Source organism: Malus sylvestris, chromosome 5 (assembly GCF_916048215.2).
Source record: "Malus sylvestris chromosome 5, drMalSylv7.2, whole genome shotgun sequence".
Taxonomy (NCBI): Eukaryota; Viridiplantae; Streptophyta; class Magnoliopsida; order Rosales; family Rosaceae; genus Malus; species Malus sylvestris.
Genome location: NC_062264.1, coordinates 1,114,822 through 1,129,068, shown reverse-complemented (window position 1 = coordinate 1,129,068; position 14,247 = coordinate 1,114,822).

Here is a 14,247-nt window from a genome sequence, read left to right as displayed (position 1 = left end):
ATCGGCGACCACATCGCCGTCCAAAGAACTTGGTTGGTGCGTAGTCAACTGAAATTCGGCAGGAAGGACATGGACCATGCTGATTTCAATATTTTCAAGGACTGAAGGGCCCATTGGATCCTGGTCGTCATCTTCCGGAGTAGGGAGGACTATATCATTGTGTGTTAGAGAATTAGCGGCCAATTCGCTGTGTGTCCCAACATATTCAGGTGCTTCTGCCACACAATCCGACGTTGTATCCTGTTGACTGTCGTCTTCGGACTTGCATGCATCTGGCGTCGGATTATGTTCTTGTCGTATTTGGCAAGCTCATTCATCATAGGCGATCCGAGCATTCCTGGTGTCCAGGTAAGCATCCAGACGTGCCACCCGTTCTGTCTCATCGGCCATTAAACCGAACAATGAGACAGCTAAAAAGACCTCGAAGTGATATCGAAGGTGTTCAAGGTCGTCGAGAGAAAAAGGGAGCTCGGCTGTGTCAATGTCCGTGTATGGATCGACCTCGAAGCTGAGAACCCTAGCCTCTCGAATGTGCTGGAATCTGGCTTTCATCGCCGGATCGGTGGTTTTTTGGATGATCTGCTCAGCATCGGGGCAAGTTAATGCCAGGTCAAAAGCTTCTTGGCAGGCCTTGGGCAACCCATATAAATCATTGGTGGAATATATCTAGTGAAATTCTTTCATATATTTTAATGATTCGCCAAGGAATGGGGGATACAGATTTCGTCGAACTTTGATAGAGGTTCTATCAACAGTAACGAAGGCAGTTGGCTTTCGGCCTTTTTCTTGAATTGCTCGAAACGAGCTTTCATTTCCCCGGGCCGAAGAAGAAGTTTGATGCGCTTCTCGGCTGCTTCAATGGTAGTTTCAAAGTCCCGATTAGTTTTCTTATGTCCTTGTAATTCAGCCATGATTGTTGGGGTTGGCCAATCATCTGCGCTTTCTGCCATCTCTTTCGGTTGCCATTTAGTGACCGAAACAGGCTATACAGCTTGTCGTCGAGCCAATTAATCTATACGCTGACGTCGACATTTCTGGGATTTGGATAGCGTGGTATACATGCCGGTAAGAGAATTGTAGTTGTACCAACGTTGGTCGCGTGGTTCAAGTGGCCTGAAGGTTTTTTGATTTGCTGATGAGCTCGAACTACTGAAATTGCGAGAGTAATAGTCTTCATTGTAAAACGGTGCGTCGAAATCAAGGCGCCGTCTGACCGATGTAGGTCCATCTGTCTGTTTTCTTAGGCCGAGCCTGTCGAATACTTTCTGGTGCTAGCCTTCACTAGGTTCATTTGAAGGTTCGACATCTGCATTGGTGACAATTTCCCCTTGGGCTCGATTAATACAACGCGTGGCTTACAATTGCTACACAGAACTATCGGCCCGCCATTCCCATCTTCGCTGGAGTCTAACATGAACTCGACTATGGCAGGTTCTGAGAGTTCGGTGGGTGGTGCATTAGAAAACAAGTCAATCTTGAGTCGAGGTTGGGAACCTTTCTTTAGGATCTGTGGTACTATTGGCCCGCCATTTTCTTCGTTGTTGTAGTTTGACATTGGTTCAACTATAGCTGGTCCTGATAGCTTGGTAGGTGGCGCGTTGGAAAATGGATCTATCCTGAGTCGAGGCTGGGAGCTTTGCTTCCGGATGTGTTGTACTGGGGTAAATTCGACCTTCTCTTTTCCTTTGCTTTTGGGCAAGCGGGCGTCTACCATGCCGACTGTCGCTGAAGGGAATGGATCCGTATCAACCGTCATGCGTTTTTTAGGAAACTTTAGCTTGCCTTTGTCAATCCAACTCTGGATATCATCACGAAATACGACACAATTGTTTATGGCATGTTTGGTCGAGTTATGATATTTACAATATGTCTTTCCTTTAAGCTCTTCGGTCGTGGGAATGTTATGCCCTAGCCGAAGCTTGATCATCTTTGCTGATAGCAATTGATCAAAAATTGCTTCGGCCTTTGTAATATCAAAGGTGTAAACTTTTGAAGTCTTCGCCGTTCCTTCCGTGGTCGAGCGAATTTTGGCATCCTTGGAATTCATTTGAGTCAACGCCTTGCAAATGTATGGTTTTTCTATTACTATCTCGGCAACGTCCACGCTGACGTACTGAGACTCTTCGCCTTCGGTCGATGCATAACTGACTGTGGGATTTTTGTATATCGTCCCTCAAGATGGGGATTTCGAGATCTTCTCGTCTCGGAGCAAATAATCATATTGCTCGACATGTTGGACTAGTTCATACATATCCCGAAAGTTTGCCCCCAAGAATTTCTTTTTGTATTCCACATCGAGGCCGTTCAGAGCGAGTCTGACAAATTCGACTTCGGGTAGAGGCACTCGGTACCAATTCTTGGCCGATTTGAATTTGGTAAGATAATCCATTGGTGACTCATCAGATGCTTGAGCCATCCTTGCTAATGAAGAAACTAACATTTCCATCCCTGGCCAATAAAACTGCTCGTGAAATTTCTCGACTAACTCCTTCTAACTTTGGATGGAATTAAGAGGGGGGTTGATATACCATGCAAATGTTGAGCCGGTCAACGAAAAGTTGAGCAGTCGTAGCTTATGAAAGTCATTATTAACATCTCCGCATTGTGCGGTAAAACGAGCTACATGTTCCAACGAAGACAGGGACGATTCACCGGTAAAAAGGCTAAAATCTGGGATTTTGAAACCTTTAAGGTATTCAATTTTTTCCACATAAGCTGGATACGGATGGATAAATTTAGAGAACTTCGGCCCTTTTTTCATGGTCGAATCGATCATCTGCTGAACCTCAGTCATATCAACAGGTGTTGCTTCTACTCTATTGTCGAATCCGTCTGACCTACTATTCGATCCTCCTCCTTTTTCCGAGTCAATTGGTTTGAGTCGAGCAGGGATTGACTCAGCCTGTACAATTGGTAATAGATTATTTCTTGGTGGCAAGTGCTGGAAAAGATCGAAAGACATGCCGTCGCTGACCTTACTAACCAGTATTTCGAGCAATCTGGTTTGTGTCTCACTGGTACTGCGTATCACGTCATGCAGTTTATCGATTCCTCGACTAAGCGTCTGTTCAACTGTTTGAGATTGCTCGTCAAGTCGTTTTCGAAGAAACGATCTTGTTGGTGGATCAGATCCTTCACCACCATCCTCGTCACAATCCTCCACTATACCTTCATTGAGAACGCAGGTGTTTCTGTTAGGGATTTCTAGACTGCGAAGGTGACCACCGAGATTAACTTCGCTTTCTCGACGAGTTGGGCTTGTGGACTCAGGTGTCACGGCGTTAAGGGGATTCTGCGCCTGTGGCACACTTTGTCCTATGTTCTGAATTGGCAAATCGGTTGTCGATTTTCCCATAGCTGTTTTTTTTTTTTACCGATCGCGTTTCAATTGGCATGAACTTCATAGTTTAGCACTGGGTCCCACTGGGCGTGCCAAAATGTTGACCCTAAAAACTACCAAGCTTACGTGTCGCACAGGCCGAGTAATCTATAAGTTAACTACGTCCTTCGGTTAAATGCGGGGCGTGCCAACTCGTCAGCCGAGCTCGATCGAGGAGTAAAATTTGTTGATGTTGCGTTGGGTCACGCTACTGACTTCTGCGTCTTGCGATTGTGGCAGAGAAAGGAACACGTCTCGACCTCTTGGGTTCTCGAGCCTGAAGACAAGGCTACTATTCTTACGAAGTTCACGAATCGTCGTCGTCGGATTCGGTCACAGTGATGGTATTCGTCAGAGTAAACTCATGCCGAATCGACACGAAAGTGTAAGAGCACAAATACTCAAAACGGATATAAGTCTTAATAGTGAACGTAGTTCGACCGTCAGAATGCCGAACTCTAAATCGCACTTGAGAGTATCCAATCATAAAATAACTCGGCGTGCAATGCGCTGAGATCAGTAAGCTGTAACACCTCACTTTGCCGAGAAGGCTAATGAGATGACCTCGATCAATAAGGATTCGGAAATCCTTCTCGTCCGAGACTTGGATAGGTAACCAACTGTCCTCACCGCAGTGTTGTTGATGCCAACGGAAGATGCTGCGAGATCGGCTGATTCTACAGCGACAGAGCTATCTATGCCGACTAAAGATATCACCGGTTGCTTTCACAGTGCTGTTGATGCCAACGGAAGATGTGTCAGTGAAAAGAGAAAATAAAAAATCTCAAAGTTGTTGAGAGAGTTTGCGCAAGGCAGTTGTGTGTTGAATTTGAGGGGGTTAAACAATGCACAGCCTTCTCTATTTATAGCATCAGATACTTCCTAAGTATAGTTAATCCAAGTAGTTAAACCCTACTCGGAGTAGGACTTCTTCTTCTAATCAAACACCATCTCGAGTACTCCTACTCCCATCAGGATTTTGGACCTAACCTTTCTATCAGGCTGCATTCAAAATGTGTCTCGACCTCCTCATCTCACTGAGACTCTTAATCACACTAGGATTTCTGTTAACCACAGAACTTCCCCCGCCTCTTCCTTATCTAGGCCGTTCCTTTTCCTAAAACGACCCTAACCATGCGGCCCATGAACAAGACGACCCCTAGCAGTCTTTTTCAAATAAATCCTTCCGGGCCGAGAATGATTCTACACTCGGCCCAAACCAATATTTTGGGCCTAAACAGGTTTTATATATATATATAATTAGCAGTGTCACCATGCTTCTTTTATGATCATTGGCACTTAAATGGTAGGCCTTCACGTGGCTTTAAAAACTCCATAAGGCGTGAATGGCTTTCGGCGGAAGTTTGAAAGTTTGAATAACCGCCGAATGATTTTTGGTGGTCATTAGGTGCATCCATGCAGCATCCGTCCTTAGTGGTCGAAGTGAGTGCAGCCATTCGCAAAGAACATAATAAAGGGTGCAACATTGTGTAGTGCTGATATGCATGCAGAATATCATCCTGTCAGTAAGTGCGGCTATTCGTAAAGACCCAATAATCATGTTTCCAACATGTGGGACTCAACCGCATTGTAATATTGAAGACTAAACAGAATGGCATGAGCACTACGGTCGAATATTAACCAACAAACCTCACCGCCGAATACAAATATATTTATTCTGCAAAAAGCATCGTAGTGTATTTGGTTATGCCATGGTGGGTTCTCACCAGCGTTAAAAAAAAAATATATATATATATATAGATATGCAAATGTTTGAAATTGAGTTTACCAATTCAGTTCAATTTTTGGTGGTCCATTCGGTGGCAAGCTCCTTGGTGGTCTCAATTTAATAAAGTTTATGGTGAACTTATTCTGGTGGTCTACATCAGCCAAGTCAAATACAATCACTCTATTGGGTGGAAGCGTGCTAATCCTTTTTGGTCTTGGACTCTAAGCGTTGGAATTTGCCCAAGAATATGAGACCAAGTCCAAGAGCATTAAAATTTTGGAAGCTGCGGAATTTATTGGAAGAGAAGGCCAGAGTAGTTTTCCGCCAAATGATTTCTATTCGGTGATGGTTTTGCTGTTTTTCTTTGGTCATATGGTTTTTCAGTTTTTGCTTCACTTCTCGATCAATTTTTTTATAATATGAGTAGGCCTGGCAGCATGAATTCGTTACCAAGTTTAACCACATAGTAAGCCGAGCTTGGCGAAGAAGAAGGTCTCATCACTACAGTCAGCAGTTCGAAAAGGTAATTATAGTCGAAATTTCTGGAATTATTATGATCATGTTGACCCTAAAAACTACCAAGCCTACGTGGTGCTCAGGCCGAGTAATCTATAAGCTAACTACATCCTTCGGTTGAATGGGGGGCGTGCCAACTCGTCGACCGAGGAGTAAAATTTGTTGATGTTGCATTGGGTGCGCGGCTGACTTCTGCGTCTTGCGATTGCGACCGAGGAAGGAACACGTCTCGGCCTCTTGGGTTCTCGAACCTAAAGACAAGGCTACTATTCTTACGAAGTTCACGAATCATCGTCATTGGATTCGGTCACAGTGATGGTATTCGTCAGAGTAAACTCACGCCGAATCGACACCAAAGTGTAAGGGCACAAATACTCAAAGCGGATATAAGTCTTAATAGTGAACGTGGTTCGGCCGTCTGAATGCCGAACTCTAAATCCCACTAGAGAGTATCCAATCATAAAATAACTCGGCATGCAATGTGCCGAGCTCAGTAAGTTGTAACACCTCACTTCGCCGAGAAGGCTAATGAGATGACCTCGATCAATAAGGATTCGGAAATCCTTCTTGACCGAGACTTAGATAGGTAACCAACCGCCCTCGCTGCAATGTTGTTGATGCCAACGAAAGATGCTGCGAGATCGGCTAATTCTACGGTGACAGAGCTATCTATGCCGACTGAAGATATCACCGGTTGCTTTCACAGTGTTGTTGATGCCAACGGAAGATGTGTCAGCGAAAAGAGAAAATAAAAATCTCAAAGTTGTTGAGAGAATTTATGCAGGGTAGTTGTGTGTTGAATTGGAGGGCTTTGAACGATGCACAGCCTCCTCTATTTATAGCACCGGATACCTTCAAGGTCGAGTTAAAACCTTACTCGGATTAGAACTTCTTCTCCTAATCAAACTCCAACTCGACCAGTCCTATTTTCACTACAATTTTGAACCCAATCCTTTAACGAGCCGGATTCACTTCCGGGTTATTAATCTCGCTGAGACTCCTTATTGCGCAAAGGTTCAACTCATGTTGCAGCATGACTTAACCGACCTAGGTTTGGAAGCCCACGAACTAAACGATCCATGGTAACGTTGTCGTAATGCCTTCCGGGCCGAGAATGATTCTATACTCGGCCCAAACTAATATTTTGGGCCCAAACATTGCCCCCTCGCTTCTGAGGTCCTCGGCCTGAATTCTCTGGTCGAGCTCCGACCTTGAAGAAGTGAAATTAATACTCATAATCCAAATACTCTATTTTCGAGGCGCATTTATTGAGCACGATTGCACGATCTTGATCCTGCTAACCAATACACCACGTGGCATCCCTTAACACGGCTAATCCTTAATAATGACGTTTAAGCGTGCGGCTCCCTGAACCGTCATACCATCATGACCTTGTTGCTGAGCACAACCATGCCTCCTTGATCCGCAAACCATTCAACATCGTGCAGACGCCAAAACGTCTTTCACCATAAATCTCACCGCCACACACAATCGTGCGCCCCCAAAACACGAAACCCTCGTTCTTTTCAACTGGATTCTCTGAATGTTCGTAATGATTAGCGAACTCTTCGGTCGATTTTACCCTTCATTTTGAATTTCGAACGATTGCCCTTCCTTCCACAATTCTATAAATACTGAAGTTCTCTCATTTGTACTTTACGCTTTCAAATTCTTTGAAATTTCTTGCCATCACTCTCCAGTGAATCCCCTTCTTCCAGATCTTCGTCTTCAAACCCCCTAACCCAGAAAATTCCTCTCGTGTCGTATTTTCAACCCACTTACAATGGCCTCCTTCATCTTCAAGCTTTCCAAGGAATGTGACCAATGCCAGAAAATTATTGATCGAAGTTCGATCAAAACCATACGTTTTGAAAGTGACATGAGCACCCATCATCAAATCCTGGGTCCTCTCTTTAAAGCGGCAATACCACCAACCATCATTGGACTTCTCAATGAGCACTGCCTATCACCTTTGCTGCAAGGGTTTGAATGGTCGAAGTGGGACTTGGCAAGGCCTCAAGGTTCATGGCCCTCAACCACTACAACCTGGGCAGCTTGGGTCGTACGAATGGAAAAAATCTTCGGCGAGCAATGGAAAGCCCTAGGCATCTACAACGCCATTCACCTCTCATCCAAGAAAGTCATCTTGGATAAGGAGCTCCTCCTAATGACCTTATGCTTCTCGTGTTCGGCCACCAACACCATGGTCATCCCTCTCGACCCCATTGGTCCCATCATCCTCCACATTACTGCCATCTTGGGGACTTCCCCAACTGGAATCCCAATCGACGCCGCCCTTTCTGGGTACCCGTCGAACCTTGACTTGAAGGTGCTTTTCGACAAATGGGCCCTTGAGACGCTGAGCGGTGAAGGCCAAGCACCCTCGAAAGAAGAGGTTGACAAACTTTACAAGAACTTCTTCAACTATAACACCCTCTATCTCCATTTTGTTGACCGAGGAGAAGAGGCTCTGCGATAAGGGGAACACGAGGCTTTCCTCTTCTATTGGTACAACAAATTTATCTGTTGTACCAAATCCAATAAGTGTCTGGTCGAGGACATGCCAGTGGCCGAAGCCCTAGCTAGCGGTCACACTCTTGCACTCAGCCCAGCCATTCTCGCCCATCTCCTACGCTGCTTGGCCGAAACGACCTTAGATAAGGTCGACCCGTACCAGAATGGTCCCCTCTGGGTCTTCCAACTCTGGCTGCAGGTCTACTTCACCCCTCTTCGGCCAACGATTGCTGATTTCTCACCTAAGAAAGTGCTTGGCACTCAGCTGGCTTCTCGGCCAACACCCTCTCACCAAGCTGAAAAGGTGTTCAGATACTTTTTCACTCTCGACAATCTGTCGTTGTCGAAAATAACCTTCATCGATCCAGCTTCCTACATCAATGTGGGGCGCGGATGAAGATGCTGACCTTTATCAATCCTAGAGGTCTTTCGTGCTTACCCGCGACCTGCCTCTCGGCTGTGATGGTCACCGAACGGGTTGGGAAGGGTATCATCCCAACTTCCTTGCTCGATAGCTTGGCTACCTCCAAGGTTACCCGGTCCCCCTTCTTTCCTCACGGTCTGTCCTAAGCCGCGGACGCGAACCTGGTTCTTCAGAGAATGAATGTAATGATGCCAAAAAGGAGTTCCAGGAGCGATGCCAAAAATTCCGCCTTCGACCGGTCACTCCAGAATCTCTTAGCATCGATACCTTCGTTGATTGGTGGGAATAATACACTCATAGCTTCTTCAGCGCATCGGTCGAAGATGTCATTAACAAGATCTTAGGCAATCGTCCCCACAAGGCTCCTGCTCCCCAACCTAAAGAGGCTACCCATGGTATATAGCTTCCTTTATATATTTATATATATATATATCCTTATTGTTATTGACTTGGCTTTCAATTATCAGGTAGCCGAGCGTCGAAAAAGGTAAAAGCGGTGGCTGCAACTGCAGCCAAGAAAAAGGCGATCCCCTCTTCCAAGCCGAGCAAATGACCCCAACAGGAGACTGAGACGGCCGCTGCAGTCCCTCGTCCTACAAAAGGCGTTAAGAAATTGGCAAACAAAGGGCAACGAGAAATTCATGTCATCTCTAGCCAAACGACGGGAACAGCCACTCCCGATGTTTCTCCATCCACCCCAGTTGTACGCATCCCGACGGTCGTGCAGCCGGCTCTGACAGGTCAGGCGCCCAAAGCTCGTCCTGACCCTCTAGTCGTGATCGGGCCAAGGACTGCTCCACTGGTCGAGTCGTCTGTAGTTTTGGGGTCGGCCGCTGCACCTGTCCTGGAAGAGGCGGTCCCCCTGGTCGAGAGAACTCCCCCTAAACATCCAAAACACACGGCAGTCGTTCTAAAAAAAAGCGACGGGAGCGACGAGATTCCACTAGCGGGTCGCCTTCAACCACGTAATCAACCTCCCCTTATGTCCGAGGCAGCTGTCCAAGTCGGCCCTTCTGCAGCCGACTGTGGTAAACGACCTGCCGTCGAGCCAGAAGAGAGCAATGGGAGCGACGAGATTCCGCTGGCAGGTCGCATTCAACCCCGCAATCAACCTCCCCCGTGTCCGAGGTAGTTGTCCAAGTCGGCCCTTCTACGGCCGATCGTGGCAAACGACCTACCGTAGAGCCCGAAGCGACGATAGAAATGCCCGTTCATCCACAAGACCATGACCTCAACATTCCTCCCCAAGAAGCCACTTCGGCCTTCGTAAGTACCCCTACTGCTTTTCCTTGGTTATTTTTCTGTCTTAGAGCTCTAAACCGGGAAAATATTAAATGCCAGGTGCCTGCCCATTCTTTTCATCAAAAATTCTATGTGCCGAAGGGTGTTATCTATATTTCTTGGCCGCCTCAGTGGCCATCGAACGTAGATAACCTCCATCGGTTGCGTGAACTGAGAAGCAGTCTAAGACACGGGGTCCTTCCAATTTGGCGACCATTTGCCGAACCTGGGGTCTTTAATTCCTACGGGCAACACCGTTTGCCAAACTAATTCTCCTTTGCCAAATGTTTTCTGTCTAACCTTTGATTATAGGCTCGCTCGGTAATCTGTTTCTTTGCCACCAGCAGGTTATAAGCGTTAAGTCACGCTTCTTCTAAATCTTCTAACTCTTGTCTCATGGACTGATTATATTCGGCGCTGCACATACTACTTTGTTCAATCATTCGCAAAGAATTTATGCTTAACTCGACTGGTAACATTGCATCGTGTCCGTAGGTTAGTGCATACGGGGTTGTCCCAGTCGCCGATCAGAGCGATGTTCAATATGCCCATAAAGCCTCATTTAACTTTAAATCCCACATGCCAGGCCTTTCCTTTATTATTTTTTCGAGAATGCCGATCAACACTTTGTTACTTGCCTCGGCTTGCCCATTTGCTTGTGGATAATACAGTGTAGACTGTTCAAGCTGAATTTTCAAACTTGCCATATACTCTTTAAACCTCTCAGCTGTAAAGATTATGCCATTGTCAGTTATGATCGTTTCTGGTACGCCAAATCTGGTCACAATGCGTTCTTGCACAAAGTCGCAAACTTCTTTAGACGTTAGCTTGGCATACGATTTTGCTTCGACCCACTTAGTGAAGTAATCGGTTGCTACCCATGCGTGCTTGGCAACCCCGGAAGATGGTGTGATTTTACCGATTACATCCATGGCCCATCCTCTAAACGGCCATGGTTTCGTGACCGAATGTAATGATTCGGCCGAGACCCTTTGTATAGGACCGTGAATCTGACACTGTATGCACCCTCGTGCGAACTCGATACAATCCTTTAGTATTCTTGGCCAAAAATAATTGTGTCGTCGAAGCAACCATTGCATTTTACGTCCGGACTGATGAGCTTCGCAAACCCCTTTATGGACTTCTGTGATTGCTTGAACACCATCTTGGGGGCCGAGGCATAGCAGTAATAGACCATCCTCACCTTTTCGGTATAACTCATTTTGATACATGACATAGTTTGTGGCGTGAACTCTTATCTTGAAATTGTGTTTGCCATTGGGATTGTCAAGATACTGCATAATGGGCTTTCTCCAATCATCTGGTATTGCCTCGATGGCGCAGACATCAATAAGGTCTTGTCGGTCTAACAACGAAGGTAAGGACATGACTCTTGTGCGTATCACGTTGTCGCATCAGATGATTTGCTGGTTAACCAAGGTCGGGTATAGCTGTCGTCACACGGGTATTTCTCGGCCTAGCTTGCCCCCAGAAGTTGTGCACCAAAGGCGATTTAAGCCAACTCATCTGCGTCGGTATTATGAATCTGGGAAATATGTTCAAATGTAACACCGTTGAAGGATTCGGCCAAATAGCTAGCAACCATGTGGTAGGGTGTCAGGGTACAACTCATGCACCAAAAAGAACCATTAAGTTGGTTAATCACAAGTTCGGAGTCACCGAGGATGAGGGCACGGGTTGCTCGCAAGTCGTGAAAGATACCAAGGCCGATGATAAGGGCTTCGTATTCGGCCTAATTATTTGGTGCAATCAAAATCCAGCTTGAGCGAAAAATACCAACGATCGTGGTTTGGGGATTGAATGACAACTCCAACGCCAGCCGAGGATGAATTACTTGAGCTGTTAAAGTACATCGTCCAGTAGGTATCGCGCGTTTCAACCATGCCGATTTTGACGTCGTTGCCCCCAAAATCATATGGGGAAGGGTGTTGAGCAAGGAAATCAACCAGTGCCTGGCCTTTGACAGCTTTCTGAGACACGTATTGCAAGCTGAATTCAGACAGCGTCATTGTCCATTTCCCAATTCGGCCTTTCACTATTAGCCGAGTAAGCATGTAGCAGATGACGTCGGTCTGGGCAATTACCTAGGTGACCGACGGGAGCATGTAATGCCTAAGTTTTGATGCGGTGAAAAATAAAGCGAGGCAAAGCTTCTCAACGGCAGAATAATTGATCTCTGGTTGGTTGAGATTTCGACTAAGATAAAAAATAGCATGCTCTCGTCCGGCATCGTTGTCTTGCGCGAGAAGGCAGCCGATGGACTCTTCGGCCGCCGAGATATATAGCATAAGAGGCTTACCGCACCGAGGTAGGACGAGGACAGGTGGTGTCGTAAGGGAGACTTTGATTTGTGTAAACATCGCCTGATGCTCATCTTTCCACTCAAATTTATCTGAGTCATTGAGTTTCAAAAGCGTAGAGAACGCTTTCATTTTACCCGCCGAGTTAGCTACAAATCGGCGGAGAAAATTTATCTTACCGAGTAAGTACTGTAGTTGTTTCTTCGTCGTCGGGGATGGGGCATTGATGATTGCGCGTGCTTTATTTTCATCCATTTCAATCCCACGGTGATGCACGAGGAAACCAAGAAAATTACTGGCTGACACACCAAAGGCACATTTGGCAGGATTCATTTTGAGGTTGTGTTGATGCATGCAGAGGAAAGCTTGTCGGAGATCATCCAGATGTGTCTGCCGGCGTTTAGACTTGATGACAACATCATCGATGTAGACTTTGACGATGGTTCCAATTAAATCATGAAATATGGTGTTCATTGCTCGTTGGTACATGGCACCAGCGTTCTTGAGGTCGAATGGCATGACAACCCATTCGTATGTGTCGAGTGCCCCCGAGCAGCGAAAAGCAGTCTTGTGCACATCGGCTTCGGTAATGAAAATTTGGTTGTACCCGGCATGTCCATCCATAAAAGATAAGATCGCATGATTCACTGCAACATCGATTAACAAATCCGAAATCAGCATTGTATACTCATCTTTGGGAGTTGCCAGATTCAGATTTCTGAAGTCGATACAAATGCGCAATGCACCACTTTTCTTTAAAACAGGAACGATATTTGCCAACCATTCAACATATCGAGATGTCTGAATGAACCCTGCTTTCAAGAGAGGAACAAGTTTATCCTTGATGCCGAGTTGCACTTCTGTCGAGAATCATCGAGGTGGTTAACGGAAAGGTTTACACCCAGGTTTAATACGTAACTCATGCTCGACAACAGTGCGATCTAAGCCAAGCATCTCGTGGTAGCTCCAAGCAAAACAATCTTTGAACTCCTCAAGCAGAGCACGAAGTTCGGCTTTCATAGGTTGGGGGAGCAAAGCACTAATAAATAAAGGCCTTGGGTCATCGGCCGTCCCAACATTAATTTCTTCCAATGGATCATTGACTTGGGGCCGATTGTCTTCGAGCTCGGCCGGGGCAGCTTGAATTTTGTCAAGAGATAAGACAGGACCATTATCTCCTTCGGCGAGGAACTCTACGAGGTTAACGCCTGAATTTGGTTGCTTAGAGATAGTATACCAATGAGCCAACAGTCGTTCCATAGTAGATGAAACCGTGGCCTGATGTTTTTCCCGATCGGTGTCAGACATCGGGATCGGGGATGAAGTCAGCTAACTCGAGTCTCACCGAATCCTGGTGGACAGTTTCGACGCCAACCTCGATAGCTTTCTGAACAGAAATTTGAGTCGGCCGTACTTCATCATTGAAACCTTGTAAGGTGATGTAGCCGACGTGGTCATCATAATACCGTGCTTGGATCATGTTAGCTTCGAAGGGCTAATTATCGACCGGGTGAACAATGATCGATTTACCATCCCAAAAAATGAGCACTTGATATAATGACGAAGGAATACAGCTGGTTTAATGAATCCAGTCTCAACCAAGAAGTGCATTATACTCAGTCTTAGAGTCGACGATGAAAAAGGCGGTCATGTGATTACGACCGATGATGTTTACCGCTAAAGGAAGCACCCTTTTGGTTTGGGATTTGGCTCCGACGAAACTGCTCATTGTGATCCCAAAGGGGATAAGTTCATTGTTAGAGTGACGTAACGCCTTTATGATGTTTATAGGCATGATATTGACGATGGCTCCACAGTCGACAAAAACTTTGGAGACTGGATACCCTTCGATATGGGCCGTTACATAAAATGGCTTCAAATGATGAAGTTTGGCCGATGATGATCGAGGAAATAATTCGACCAAAGCTGCCTTGAGGTTGTCCTCTTTTGTTGTTGACTCGTCTTCGGCAACAGTTACAAAATCAATGTGACCGGCTTCCTCGGCAACTATGTCATCGTCGAGGAAATTCGGTTGAGATGTGCTCGGCTAAAAATCAGCAGGCAAAACATGGACCATACTGAT